Consider the following 14,169-nt stretch of genomic DNA (forward strand, 5'->3'; position numbering starts at 1 on the left):
CAATTATATATATGTGTTCATTTGCTTTTGTCGTTTATCTCCATTTCAATAACATAAGTCTGTTCAAAGTATCTCTTTCGAGATCCGGCTAAAAGAATCACAAATGATTTCGAGTTGGTTTGCATCATATTTGATCTCTAGAGTAAGGCAAAATATGTCACCAAAAACAGAACTAGTATTGTTCGATACAAAGGACAAACGCATACAGTGGAATAACGACCTTTCTGTAGGTTTCGAACCTCTGAACATACAATCAGCGTCCATAGCCTAGTGGTTAGGGTGTCCGCATGTGAAGCGGGAGGCCCGGGTTCGAATCCCGGCGGAGGCTGGAAGTTTTTTTCACTGTTCTGGATTTTCCAATTTACTACGATTTCAATTACATATATTCACATAAGATTTTGGGTATACACCTGCGAAAGTGCTCAATTATATTCAAGAAGAGCCTGTATATTGAAGATTATGATAATGGGTGGTGTTTTCTGGACTAGACAACCATCCTACATAGGCAGACAGACTGTTTCATACACACACACACAATATACGTCTGCATTCATCAGTGGCTAAATTAAGACTGTGCATACCCACTTAAGGTTCTCGTCACTGCACTCAGTAGGTATTTGGTTTGATTGATTGATTGATTTGTTTTATCACGTGAATATATACAATGTGATTGGAAGTCCTCTAAAAAAACCTCCAGATGGTTTACCTGTAAAAGTAGAGGACTCCCTGTAAAAGTAGAGAGTTAAAAGTAGAGGACTCCCTGTAAAGAAAAGGAAAACTTTGGTGTTGGAAAAGTTTGGTTTGGTGTCTGCATTTAGCATTAATTCGTTTCGTTTGTTCAGGGTGCACAGGCCTGGTTCAGTAGAATATAATACTTCTCGGCTAAACACAAGTTGCAATTTTGTTGCTGCTGAGTTGTACGGACTAGCTTTTGTGATAATCCACCATTCGATAATTGTAGTCTTTTTTTGTTGTCATTCTTCAAATCCCAAATGCCAATGAGTTTTTTATGATTGTTATATTTTAAACTATGTCAACATTGGGAATATTGTTAGCTATAGTTTAAGACCCCCTTCCCTCTCTTGTGATTCTATTAATGTTATTTACATTTTCTACTGTGTACTTTGCAAAGACGGCAATTATGTAGGTGAAACTGGCTTCCGGTTCCGCTTGCTTAAGTTTTAATAATCACAAAAAATCTATTCGTGATAATTTTGCAGGATTCCACCGTTTCCGAACATTTCAATCTTCATAGTCATTCTCTCAAAAACCTAAAATGTATTTTAATTGCCTCGAACTTCAAATCCGCATTTGAACGTAAACGTAAAGAAATCGATTGGATCTTTCGTATTTAGTCTCACATCACTGGCCTCAACAAAGACTTGGGACCCATTAACAACTATCAGTTCTACAAACATATATAATCCGTTCTTTGCTCCTTAATCCGCTTCCTGTATATTCATGGTTTATAGTTGGTTCTAATTCCATCTTTGCAACTTACACTTATCTAGCGTCATACTTTCATTGTGTTACATTTTGTACTTTTCATTCGACTGCCAAGTATTGCTGACGAATGTCCCAGGGGGACCGAAATTCCAATATATTTTAAAAACTTTACTCCTTATTTGTCAATTATGAGTCATAGGCCTATCTTATTTCTCTGGTTTTCTCTAATAATATTTTCTTTTGGAGTAAACGTGGATTTTCGTTATACTGCATGCGATATTACTTATGCCTTTTAAATATTGCACAAAGAGATGGGTTGAGTAAAGGATCATTCGTGAAACCGGAGATGCCTTTTCAGCTGACTAGGTGATTAAAGCAACATTTCAATGTTTAAAGTCGCACCTTAACGCTTCCACCAACCCCTTAAGGGTGCACTCACATGTAGGCTGAAATAGCGCACCGAGGGTACACTGTTCATGATTTTGCCAACTACATCATAGTGATTATAAAAAATAAATATATTTTAAGTAAGAAATGTGGGCGTATTACAGAGATTTGTGAATTAGTATTCAAATTATAGAAATCAAACTTACATTAAACTATTCCCGGGTTGCTTCAAACTTTCTGTTATGCTTTCAAACCGCTATAATACATGTCATATCTTATGTAATATAACTTTGGGACATATGCAGAGAATACGGTGCTTTTAAATGTCCAACATTTCAATTATCACAACAAAATAATGGCGGAAACGGAAACGGAAACGGAAATGATAAAATGGTAATATAAATGTATGTACATATATTTTTCATGCAACACGGTCACATCGGCTTTAAACAGAAAGGTTTGATGAATTGATTTTTTACTTTCTTAACTGTTTCCTAGAAGATACCGAGTAATAAGTTTAATAGATATTTAGATGAAAAGCAAAACATTGGATAACATTAAACTACACCAACAGAGATATTTACCTCAATATGATAACTTACTATTCGTTTTCTTGAAGTCAAAGTCTCAGGTTTTTATACAGTCCATTGGAAATTAATTTCTATTACTATTTCTACTAAATAATGCATAAATAAGAGGATTGAGTACAGAATTAGACAATAAAATTAATCCCGTTATATACATAACAAATAAAGGAACTGCCACACCACAGGAAAGCAGAAAAGATGACATTTCAAATGGCAACCAACAAAGTAAGAAAACTCCCACATAGATTGCCAGCCTTTTAGCAATGCGACGAAGCTGAGCATGTTTCTTCTTTCTGGCCACCTCAAAAACATCATATTGTTGTTTATGACAAGGTCTCTTATCATCCTTGTCACGCTCCGCTCCACCGAATGGGTTAAGGACTATACTGTTGTTACCCCCCGAATTACTCTTTTGTTGTGATTGTGAAGAAGCAACAACGGATTCCTTTACATTTTGTGTCCAACATTCGTTATGGGTATTTTCCTCAACGTCTCCAAACATTACAACAGCTTTGTGTGGTTTCGTTCCAGTTTTGTCCTCAGAGAAAACCAGTTGTCTATCAATCTCTTCCCGGGCCAAGTTCCCCTTGCCATCGTAACATTGCTCGTGACTGTTAGGGAGTGGATTTCCATGCTGGTGACTACATTGAGAGCGCCGGTAGTCTCTCTCTTTTTGCTGTATTTTTGACATGACTTCCAAGTTTTGAACGAGTTTCCAATAAAACAAAACATTAATCACCGATACAATGCTGAAAGGAATACAAAAATTACACACAGTGAGTATCATAAGATATAATCCATTGGTAGTGAGTTCCGGGATACAACTATAAATATTGATACCAACTTGATCCTCTTGAACAATGAAGAAGAAACTCATAATATAAATAATAGTGCAATAAAAGAAACACAAGCTACCAGCTACAGATACCAAACAGTGAATGCGAGCTGGGTTTTGTTTTCTGTGGTATTTTAATGGATTTATCACGAGTTCTAATCTATCATAACTTAAAAGAATCATTATCAACACAGAAAACGATATGGAGAACTGTTTTAAAATTGACCAAATATGGCAAACCATGAGAGGTATCACAGGAAAAGACAGCATTCCCCAAACAGAGAATAACAACATTATTATTAATCCGACAAGAAAGTCAGCGATCGCTAGATAAAATACGTAAATGTCGACGTTTTTATGACGTTTGTTTTTATTGTTGAAATGTGCCACTAGGACCAATGCATTTGTTAGGATAATGGCCATCCCAAGTGCACCATGTAGATATATCGTGATTGCTGTTTCAGGGGTGAGAAACAGAGCAGTGTCGGTCACAAATGAAGGCGGTCCAGTTACGTTGTTATGATGTTCGAGGATGTTAGCCATATCTGTCTTCATCTAGCAAGTGTTAATTAGATCTGAAAAATAACCTGCTACATTGATGTCCTCGTATTGTTAGCTTCAAAAAACCCTTTGATCAAAATGCATCTTCAAGTCCCATCAAATGCCAAAAGTTCCGTATAAATATTGAAAGAATAGCCACCATTGTACCACTAACAAGGGGAGAAATCTTAGACCCCGGTCACACGTATAAAATTGCATCTTCCGACCATCGTTTCTTAACTTTAGTCCGACCATATTAAATTAACTACGGTAGCGGTCACACGTATACTCTTTTAACTATATGCGGACAATTGTTATTCGCGGACACATGCGTCAGTGAGTTAATTATGCTTTTGCAAAGCTATTATGCGCAGTTGCGTTGGGTCGGTCAAGGGTCACGGTTTTTACGATGTTTTGCGGGTTTTTTAGTTGTAAGTAGTAGATGATGGCGATGGAAGCTCAATTTGCCGTAGCGCTTTCATTGATTCTTTCATTGATTCCATCTGTCGCTTGTACCAGCTCTTTAATTGATGACTTTGGTCCTAATTTCCGTATGCGTCCGTTTGTATCCCTCTTTCGCCATCATCCGATCCGCACACTTCCTAAACACCTCCTTATTCCTGACGGTGTTGTCCACCATACTCTGTATCTTCTTCCCCAAAAATTTATCAATTAGTGTCAGGACTTCTTATTCCTCCTAGGTTTTACCGCGAGCTGTGGGAGCCATTGCGAGTTGTCTTGTCGAATTGTCCTGAGTGTTGACTGTTGTGTTGTTTTGTGGTAGAAACTGTACGTGTGTAGGCTATGTACAATACATGTATTAGTGTTGTTTACATCGTATGTATCTAGGCACGCGTCGCTATGTCAAGGGGTTGAAATCGGGGATTTCCGATCGAGGTTAGTGTTTACGCTAAAATGCATAGTCGGACAACGCAATTGCGGTCACACGCATGGTTTTTCCTGCTAACGAATTTGGGGCTAACCATGCTAATTACCATCATTAGTGGACGATGGTCGGACGATCGTCAGACCATAGTAGAGAGCGGTCACAGGCAAACCGTACCATGGCCAGACGTATGACCGGGGTCTTAGTCGGTCCTTTTTTATTACTAATATTGCTTTTGATAGTTATATAAATATAATTACTGTTCTATTCCTATCAAATAGAAGTCAAATGTTTTATAGCATCGAAAAAGACGTTTCGTTTTATAAACAAAAATCGATTCACGAGACTATTGCGCAATTCAAGATGTCATGGTCTTCAGATCTTTCAGTACGATTCTTTGACCGAAATCTTCTTTCTTACCGCTTTGTTTGACTGTTCTTGATATTCGAAAGCACTTTAAGTCACACGCGCAAGGTAGGCTTTAATGGGATACGGTAAGTGCAGCGTGCAATATCACTGACAAGCTACAAGCTATTAACAGGTCTCTATCATTTTGTGTGATCAAGATAATCAATGATCAATAGAAATATTGTACATTGTTAAAATTCATAAGATAAGCAGGTTCCTTGATATTCGTTAACTTCATGTTTTTATAAAGCATTGTTTATTAAGATTATTCATTTCAATTAGCGTCAATTCGATTATTTCATCATTGTAGATGCTACTATTAACTTTTCTTTTTCTATTCTTTAGTTTTTCTCTCTTTTTTCTTTTTGGGGAGTCTCCTACTTTGTTAAGCCGTGCAGGCTTTATAGGAGACTTCCCGTCACACTGTAAATTGTGATGAAACAAACAAATATACAAATACAAAGTCCAGTAGAATGTATTTCCGTTTAAATGTAAAGATTCATGTTCAATTGTTATACAGTTTGTTTATCAGTTCGTTTACTTAATGTCAGTTTTCTTTCGTTCGAAAATGATCATTCTTCATTTTTTTATTTCATGATATTGTTTGGAAAATACATGTATTGCCTCAGTACTGATTTTTAATTACATTACAAGTTCCAACATCGTTCCAAAATCAGGTGGAGACTATTCATTCAACGTTCCGTTACTTCACAAAAGCAGTTATTTTCTCTTTAATACCCCCAAAAAAGGAAACAGTTAACTCTGTAAAAATTTATAATATATTTACTGTAGATGCCCTTCAAAATTTTATATCAAACTTCCATTGTCATGCTATCTTGATAAAAGTAAATATTTGAACCGCTGATTTGCCAAATATTGTTCACAGCAAGTGCTCCACGTCCTTTTTGCACTGTACAATTTCCTAACGTGTCATCATAGTGAAGATTGCTGTTCGATCAAGTGCGGTCGTTTCTTCAGTGCCCCCCCCCCCCCCCCTGAGAAACTTTAATGGTATTACAATTTTAAGAATTAAACAGAGGCGTTTCGACGACAGTTTTGTCACTAATAATGCAGTATAAGACTGTTTGATCTTCATGAAACTTAATAAACATTTTTCAGATTTATCTAATGCAATAGTTGATTATACTTTAAAAGTATGCTGTATATCCCATTTTGTGTAATACTAGTCTGTGCATGCAGTTCTCAGTTAAATGTTAATTTTGCAAAGTGGGTATTAGTTATGCAGGTCAACATATCTCACCTTATGAAAAGTGCAAACAGTGTGATGCATGTCTACTTTCAGTAACAGTCATCATAGGATGAGATATTAGCACGAGTAGTGGCTTGAATGTTTCGTTTTGCCCACAATGCTTTGTCCGACCATGGTAAGTGAATATCATAAGGCCTTAAAATCATAGCTCATTTAAGTGAACTTCATTAAATTTAGGCAAATAGCCTATGAAGTTACTGTCCAGAACATAACTGGATAGGCTGAGTATAGGCTTTGGCCTACCTCAGAACTCAGATTACTGGCTAATGCCCTTTTATCACATTTATAGTGTTGAAAATATGTTGCATATGGAAGATGTGTTTGAATATTTGTACAATTCTAGATATGTTAATAAACTGAAATATTATACGCTTAAGTTTTGACCTAGGCTAACCTTAGTTAGACCAAGGGCAAGGCTACGTACATAGGCCTAAGTTAGGCTAAGCCTATTTTCCTAGTATTGAATTGTTAGTGATAAGCCCATGACATCATAACCGTCATCCAATGTAATCATGGCATGCGGATCTATCGTTAGGGGTACAGTTTTAAGTAACATGAGGTGGTGATAATTGCTGTCATTAGACTTTAGTCATATCGCATGCGGAAGGACAACCGTAACCGGTCTAGGGGCCTAGGCTCACTACCGAGGGAGGATTGCTTTATCAAGGCATTTTATATATATAAGACATGTGTGTGTATGTATAGTTGCTTTGTTTGACATTTTGGAGTGCTCCATGTTTACATACTGCATTCGACATTACCTTTGCCGGTTAAAAATTGCATAAAGAAGAGGGTTGAGTAAAGAATTAAACAGTAAAAGAAGCCCAGTGATGTTAGCGACAGATGAAGAGACTACCACACCATATACAGGAAGACAAGCAGTTATTTCATACGGCAGCCAACATACCAGAAAGACTCCCACGTATGTGGACAACTTCTTAGCAATCTTACGAAGCTTTGCTTTTTCCTTCTTCTGTTTCTCTTCAAAAACACCATTCACTGCTTTCTGATGCCTCTTATCACCTTTCTCTGGTTGTGAAACGTTTCCTGAGTTTATTTCAATTGCGTTCATGTACACGACGTCTTTAATATTTCCCACTGACATGTCGTGTGTCTGTAACTTCAAACTTGCAGTAATAATTTGGTCTTTCCCGTGCGCCAAGTTGTTATCGTCAATTGCGACACTTGTTTTTTCATCATCACTTACTTTATATGCACTGTTTGCATGAGATACGTTTACGTCTTTACGTTGAAAATGATGATCCACGTCATTCGATAGCTGGTTTCCCGGGCTGTAAGTTACTCTGTGTTGTTGTTGTTGCATGTTTGACATGACCTGTATGCTGCCAACTAGTTTCCAATAAAAGCCAATGTTAATCAACAGCAAAACAGTGAACGGAATAAAGAAATCAAGGATACTTAGTATCGCTAGATATGTTCCCTTCTTCAATAACTCGGGGATACAAATCGCAACATCAATGGCGCCGTATTCTGTATCGTCCGGAAACAGAAAATGGACACTGTAAATAGCAATGCAATAGAGGAAACAAACGCTACCACTCCATAAGACATAGGAATGGATGCGAGCGTGGGTTTGCTTTCTGTGGTATTTTAATGGAGTCCTCACAAGCTTGAGTCTATCATAACTCAGTAAAATAATGACGAGTGCAGAAAACAGTATGGAGAAATGTTGCATGATTACCCAAATATGACAGATCATGCGTGGTACGTCGGGAAAAGAAAGAATTCCCCAAATGAATGTCAAAAATAATATAAATAATCCGACAAGACAGTCAGCAATTGCGAGATAGAATACGTAAATGTCAACGTTTTTGTGGCTTGTTTTCTTTTTGCTGATGTGGGTCACCAGGACAAATAAATTTGTAATTATTATTGCTATGCCAAGTAAACCTTGGAGATATAATAAAATAGTCTCTGCCGTGTCAGCCACAAAACTGTCTGTTGCAGATAAAGGCGTTGTTCCTGTTATGTTTTGCTGTTCCCCTAGGGTGCGTTCAAGGTGTGCCATAAGTATATATAACAAGCAAACTATCACTTGAACAAAAATGTTCATTTTTTCACCGTAGAGATTTCTGTCGTAGTCAAATTATCCTGTATAGTAATTAATATTTCATTAGGAACTGATTTTGAAGTAATTCTAGCTTACAAATATTCATTTCTTTGTAGTTAATGGCACCCAACTTCCAATCATTTTTTTCCTTCAAATGTTAGTATAAAGCACTTCAGTTTAGATCCACTGTTGATTCAAAGATTGACTTTTCTACTCCACGTTCTCACCAGTATAGACGCTTGTTTAATATCCATTTAAAAACAAACACAGATTTCCAATACTTTCCAATATGTGAACATTACGTCGTTTTCTAATAGTTTCTGTTGTCTCTCTAATGGGTTTTATTCTTCAATTAATCATGAATCCTTGAATAGTGGTGACTGTTTGTATAGGCAGTATACAAACTCGTACAAAATGAAACACAGACTTAAGGCACCTCATCCCAAAAAGACATTGACCGCTGAATAAACGTTCTTTACAGCAAACAAACGACTTTCTTCTATTCACGTCATTAAATTCGAACGAAATGCACAAATCGTTGCCATAACGACCAATGGAAAGGCCATTAGAACACGTTAATTGTTGTTTTGTTTTTCTAAGACATCATTACTTGATAACAAAATCCTATAATTATAACTGTTATACCTCACGACGATTACTGAGATTTGGATGCACTTTAAATTAAGAAGTAAACCATCCTTGCAAAAAGAAACAAAATGCTTTATCACACGAAACTTGATGACCAGAAAGTCACAAATTTGTTTTAGTCTGAAAACACCGGAGAGGCATGGTGGCAAGTTATATCTACATATAAGTGCAGAACCGTGACGCATATGTAATATCTTTTAAATGATTGTTAAATTTTATCGTCTAAATTGTTTCCTATTATCATTCATTGAGGCTACATTATGTATTGGGCGCTACAAGGTGGAACAACAAATATCATACATCCTTATACGCCCGTTTTTTGCCTCATGCATGCGTTAATTTGTTATCTCCTCTTTAAACCATTTTCTTCAAAATAAAATAAAAATGTCCTAACGTTTCATCATTGAATGTATTACTTTCTTAACACCGAAATATTTCTAATATAGGGTCTATAAAATACTTAGAAGTACTCCCTTCAAAATTGGCAATATATTTTTTGTATGTCATCTCACACCGATTGGTTTATGGTATGCAATATCATGTTACATTTGTTTAAGGCAAAGTGCTTTTATAATTGATAAATCATTTTCTTGAAATCGCTCCACGGCAAACGTAGTCCATAAAATGGCAATATTTTCCACAAAGCCATGTAAAATCCATGATCAATTCATTTGTTGGATCATACAATATATATTCCACAAAGCTATATAAAATCCATGATCAATACATTTGTAAGATCATACAATATATATTCCACAAAGCTATATAAAAACCATTATCAATATATATTTTTGATCCTACAATGAATTGGCTTCCAGATAATATCTGAAAGTACTTGTTATATTTAGTTCAACAGGAAGTTTGCCTTTGATTTATAGAACAAAGTTTTCAATTACCATTAATCTGGACGTAGATAACGAAAACGATCTTGTTATAATCCAAACGTCGCAAACCGGTCTCGGCAATTCTGGGTAGTTGAAAATTCCCCTAATTAATGTTGATAGAAAAAAGGTCACCCCTCCAACCAGTTAATTCCGCGATTGCTAGATAGAAAGTATATATGTTCACATGAACTCTTCTGACCTTGTGTTGCGTTGAGGACTACATTTGCAAAAGCGATAGGTACACCCAAAATTGCTGTGATGAACAGTATAAGAGTTGATTTAACGGATGAAGACACTGCAGGGGTCAAGGTTGGCTCCATTGAAGAATAACTGTCTTATGTTGTCAACTTGTCACAATACGTTCATTGTTATCGGGTATATATGTCTTTTTACTTTAAGTTTGCATATTTATATTTTTCTCTCCGAATGTCAAATAAACCGAATCGAAATTACAAATCTTTGCAGAGGAAAGATAATATGATTTGATTCCTCGGTAAAAAAGGAGGATAACGAAATAATCTACTGGACGGTCTACTACCACTGCATACACGCTACACATCGCTCGTTATTATTCACATGTAATCTTTGACAAAAATTTCACTGTAATGTTCAGCATAGATATCGTTAAAAGGTTTCAATGAATATTTTTGCCTGGTTGTAAGTGCCAGTGCACGAATAATGTATCGTAAAATTAGTCTCATGAATTAAATGCTAGTTGCACTTGGATACACACAAAAGAAAACATAAATGTTAAATATAAAATATGCCAGATGTCTGACTTTAATTTTGGAGATATCCGAGCCTCCGAGTTTGAGAAATTTATCATTATTCTACATGTTTTTTTTAAATGGATATTACATTGTTGTTTGTACTTGAGAATACAGAATCTCTTGAAAAATGTGCGACCAAAACTTTGATATTTTATTTTTCCGTACGCCTATATCTGGATTAATATATGATTCAGACCCATCTCCTACCCAAGATATTTGTAAGTATAGAGATACAATACAAACCGTTAGTGCTGGAGCACTAAGCTGGATTTTTCGACCTTCCCTTTCAATTGAAACTATCTATAAAAAGTCCTGATATCCACAATATATGCTAAATCAAAATTTTAGTTCGCATGGTCACCGCAAATGTCCGTCAATAATGTATTGATGTTGACCTTGTGTTGACCAAGGGTTATAACTACACAGCTTCATAGTACCACTTTTATCCTAAACTAACAACTGCGAAAACTTTATTTTTTTTTTGTGGAGATTAAACATTTGAAATTTTGAAATACGTTCAGCAAATTATAAGATGAAAACATCGAAATGCCGATATGAATAAGTTACAATATATAGCCTACCGTTGTTGTGGTATGCACGAACAGAATAGGTTTCAATTAATAAATAATAACATCAGTTCAACTGTGACGAGTTTGGGATAAAATATTGAGATTGGGTTTCAAATATCAGTTTTGAATGGTTTTCCTCTCAATGTGAGTGCCACATTCTTTGTCAATGGAATTTCACTCTAAAGACTTTGCTTTGAGTCATGATTTGAACCGGGGAAATTCCTTCTTGAAGAATAAAACGGCGGCGTTATGCTGGTATCAAGACCAACTACTAACTTAGAGACCAAATAGTGCAGGGGTTCCCTAACCCCCCAGGTGTGCGTGAGTCCAATCCAGTGGGTTTGTAAGACGCTTCTGAATGTCAAAACTAGAGTACTTTTTGCTGAACTAAAATCTGATATATCATTTAATTTAGTAATGTACAAAAGTCGTACCCATCGACAAACACATTTCGCGTTCCATACGCATATGTTGCCATAGTAAGTATACCGTACCGTGCATGTGATAAATAACTGAATTATGAATCAGACACAGGCCGCATGACTTTGGTGAGGTTGGTGTACTGTACGCATGACAGTACGTCTTGAAGTTGATCTGATCTTAATGTTTCCAAATAAATATTTGTTCACCTCTTGTTTTTTCATTACAATACGACGTTATGTTGCACTGTTTTGCGTATTATAGTATAATAATGACTGATCGTGTCTGGAAAAGTTGGGGGTTTGTGGACAACTCTGACACCCACAGGGGGTTCGTGGGGGAATAGGTTAGGGAAACCCTGCTATAGTGGGTCTCTATCCTAAGTGGACATATATCTAGAATTAAATAAACCAAGACAAACATGACAATTATTGTAGCTATTCACTTATAGACAAAGGTATTTGCTTTCACAACAGTTAACTGGGTTTCCATAATTCCATCTGAAATATTCATTAAATTAAGTTTGTAACATTGGAGTCTTGCTAGATTTATAAAATGGCCTAGATTTTCTTTCCTTTGTCAAATCACCGTTTGTTAGTTCATCTGCTACTGATCATCATGAACCAATAGAATCGAAAAATCTCCTCTTTTTTGGGGGGTGGGTGGGAAGGATAGGTGGCTGGCATAGAATTTTTGCAAAGCTTCAGCTAGGAAATTTTGTGAATTATTTCTGTGAAAGTAAATATTCTGGTACGAGATCTGGAAAATGTGATGTTTGTATAAAAAAGAGCATTCCGTACAAACTTGAGTGGATTTCACCACCACCACCCTCTCCTCCATCCCAGCCCCACCCAAACACTCCTACCATATCTTATGTGGGTGTACTTAATGGACATGATTAGCCAGTTAGCCACACCCTGCAGTATGATCAATAATCACATAAGTGTCAGTCACCTCATGACTTTATCATGCACCCACCACGATACCAGATGTACGTTACTTGGATTTATAGTTGAGATAAAGGCATGTACATTGAAAGAACAGAATATTTTATTTATTTTATGGGCACACTCGTAATCTATGGAAGGCCGCCTGCCGTCATCAGTAATCTATCAACAGCATCGATGCTCTTGTAGTGCAATGCATAAAGTTGCTTTTGCTATTTCTTCATTACAATGTGTACATTCACAAAGGAAGGTGATATGTCTTCATTACAATGTGTACATTCACAAAGGAAGGTGATATGTCTGAATACTTTAGACATGCAGCATTGATGTAGACCAGTGCATTAAGGATTAATGAGGTGTCTCCATTAATTAGTAATCAAATTTCAACTTTTAGACATGCATGGTTGATGTAGACCAGTGCACTAGGTGTCTCCATTAATTAGTATTCAAACATCTTTCTGATTGATATAGACTAGTGCATTAAGGATTAATTAGTAATCAAACAACTTTTAGACATACGGTTGATGTAGACTATAGTGCATTAAGGATTCATTAGGCTTCTCCATTAATTAATAATCAAACAACTTTTAGACATGCATGGTTGATGTAGACCAATGCATTAGGTGTCTCCGTTAATTAGTAATCAAACATCTTTTAGACATGCAACATTGATGTAGACTAGTGCATTAAGGATTAATGAGGTGTATCCATTAATTAGTAATCAAACATCTTTTAGACATGCACCATTGATGTAGACTATAGTGCATTAAGGATTAATTAGGTGTCTCCATTAATTAGTTGTCAAACATCTTTTAGACATGCACCATTGATGTAGACTATAGTGCATTAAGGATTAATTAGGTGTCTCCATTAATTAGTATTCAAACATCTTTAAGACATGCACTGTTGATGTAGACTAGTGCCTTAAGGATTAATTAGGTGTCTCCATTAATTAGTTGTCAAACATCTTTTAGACATGCACCATTGATGTAGACTATAGTGCATTAAGGATTAATTAGGTGTCTCCATTAATTAGTTGTTAAACATATTTTAGACATGCACCATTGATGTAGACTATAGTGCATTAAGGATTAATTAGGTGTCTCCATTAATTAGTATTCAAACATCTTTTGGACATGCACCATTGATGTAGACTAGTGCATTAAGGATTAATTAGGTGTCTCCATTAATTAGTATTCAAACATCTTTTGGACATGCACCATTGATGTAGACTAGTGCATTAAGGATTAATTAGGTGTCTCCATTAATTAGTTGTCAAACATATTTTACACATGCACCATTGATGTAGACTATAGTGCATTAAGGATTCATTAGAAGTCTCCATTAATTAGTAATCAAACAACTTTTAGACATACGATTGATGTAGACCAGTGCATTAAGGATTCATTAGGTGTCTCCATTATTTAGTAGTCAAACATCTTTTAGACATGCACCGTTGATGTAGACTGGTGCATTAAGGATTCATTAGGTGTCTCCATTA

The 14,169-nt window shown here is 36.0% G+C and overlaps 1 non-coding gene across 1 annotated transcript; it reads left to right on the plus strand.

The window, feature by feature from the left end:
• Nucleotides 1–256: 256 nt before the first annotated feature.
• Nucleotides 257–328, plus strand: Trnah-gug (transfer RNA histidin (anticodon GUG)). Its single transcript has one exon. It is a non-coding gene; the product is annotated as a tRNA-His (tRNA).
• Nucleotides 329–14,169: the final 13,841 nt, after the last annotated feature.

Source organism: Apostichopus japonicus, chromosome 22 (genome assembly GCF_037975245.1).
Source record: "Apostichopus japonicus isolate 1M-3 chromosome 22, ASM3797524v1, whole genome shotgun sequence".
Lineage (NCBI taxonomy): Eukaryota > Metazoa > Echinodermata > Holothuroidea > Aspidochirotida > Stichopodidae > Apostichopus > Apostichopus japonicus.